This window comes from Rhinopithecus roxellana, chromosome 4 (genome assembly GCF_007565055.1).
Source record: "Rhinopithecus roxellana isolate Shanxi Qingling chromosome 4, ASM756505v1, whole genome shotgun sequence".
In the NCBI taxonomy this organism is placed as follows: Eukaryota; Metazoa; Chordata; class Mammalia; order Primates; family Cercopithecidae; genus Rhinopithecus; species Rhinopithecus roxellana.
In genome coordinates, this window is record NC_044552.1 from 81,487,824 (window position 1) to 81,489,721 (window position 1,898).

Sequence of the window (1,898 nt, forward strand, 5' to 3'; positions counted from 1 at the left end):
ATTGAGTGTAGACATCTGGAGTACTGTAAAACATGCATTATCTGTAGATTCAAAAAGGAGCAAGCCACATTGTCCTCACCGTCAAATGTGTCAGGCTTGGCATACATGATGGAGATTAATGAAGTATCATGAGAGTAATATGGTTCCTGAAAAGCTTCTACAATTTGGAGTAGGGTCTTAATCATGTGAAAAGCAAAGCTGTTCACATTTAGTGAACTTGTATGTCATTGGGGGTGGGGGGGACACAGTATTTTAATTTTAAAATAAATAAAAATAATTTATTTGTTGAAGATTCCTATCTCCCCAACTTTGTCCCATCGGTTTTCAGAAATTTTAATTTTAAAAAACTCAGATGGTTTTTGGAGGTTGTATGTTTATCTGAGCAATAACTAAATTTTATTTCTTCTTCGGTTGTTGAGGTGTGTTAAATTTGAAGAAATAATATCTCCATCTTCAACAATATAATTTCTGCCTGTTGTCTGTACTTTCCAGCAGCCTTGACTGCATTTTCAGAACCTTCCCCTTTAAAATCTTCGTATTTCATTACTTCAGCCATAATGAATCCCTTTTCAAAATCTGTGTGAATCTTTCCTGCAGCCTGAGGAGTCTTAGTCCCTTTCCTGATAGTCCATGCACACACTTCATCTGGGCCTACAGTGAAAAAGTATTCTAGTTGGGGTGCTGCATACCCAGCCTTAATAATCTTTGGCAAAGCACTTTGTGTCATGTTCGCTTACAGATACTTCTGTCTCTCCTCAGCATTCAATTCTTGCAATTTGAGTTCCAAGGCCCCACTAAAAGGAATGACGAAGGCACCTGGGTCATACTTGTCCACTCACTCTTTAATTTTTATCAACCATTTATTTTTCTTTCGAATGTAGTCTTTTTCAGAAAGATTAACCAAATAGACCATTGGTTTTGAAGTCAAAAATAAGTGTTTATTGAACACTTCAATCTCTTTGTCATTCCAATCATGATAGAAGCAAACAGGTTTCTTTTGATCTATAACCGAAGATTTTACTTTGCACGTTATCTCATATTCAGGTTTTAGTTTTTTATCTCCTCCTCTCACAGCCACCTTTTCTAGTTTATCTATAATGGGCCCAATCATTTCCTCATCTTTAAGCTGAAGCTCTTCATGTATTATTTCTATATCTCAAATAGGATCTACACTTCCTTCAACATACGTGATATCATCATCTTCAAAAGCACGTGTTAGATGAAAGATGCCATCCCAGGCACTAATATGAGATAAAAAAGCGTTCCCCAGGCCCTGCCCATTGTGAGCTCCTTTCACAAGGTCAGCAATATCCACTACATTTAGAAAGGCAGGAATTTTGCTTGCTGGTTTGTGGTATTGGCAAAGAAAGTCAAACCTTTCATCTGGCACAGGTACTCTGCTCTCATTACTCAATCAATACTGCAGAATGGGAAGTTTTCTACTGAAGCCTGACTATTGGTTAATACATTGAAGAAAGTAGATTTCCCAACATTTGGCAATCCAACAATACCAATTTTCAGTGAGGTTCCAAATCTTCCAGTGATTGGGGGTGGTTTAATTCCATCACCTCCCTTTTTAAGGGGCATCAGATTTCCCCTCTTTCTACCTCTCATTCCCACATCAACCAGTAGATACCTTTATAGTCTAGATTTATAGAAGTTTTAATACTCTGCTTAGGGACACTAACAGATGATAAGATTAGCCAGCGACTCTATAATTTGGGACATCAGTCATATGGACTGCTTTATTTCTAAAAACGCTTTCCTCTCTCTGGCACAATGACAGGGAAACTTCTCTTCTCTTCCTTCTCTGCAGATCCCTGATGGACAGAGTCCTTGCCCGTGTCCTGCACGTCAGTTAGTGTCTCCTGCTGTACATTTGGGAAATACTGTTCCAC

The 1,898-nt window shown here is 38.3% G+C and overlaps 1 pseudogene across 1 annotated transcript; it reads right to left on the reverse strand.

Moving 5' to 3' along the window:
• Nucleotides 1–396: 396 nt before the first annotated feature.
• On the reverse strand, nt 397–1,587 carry LOC104668814 (annotated as a pseudogene). The gene is made up of 2 exons (XR_004056930.1): nt 858–1,587; nt 397–794 (listed from the first exon to the last, which is right to left on the reverse strand). The product of XR_004056930.1 is annotated as an obg-like ATPase 1 (transcript).
• Between the last annotated feature and the right edge of the window lie 311 nt (nt 1,588–1,898).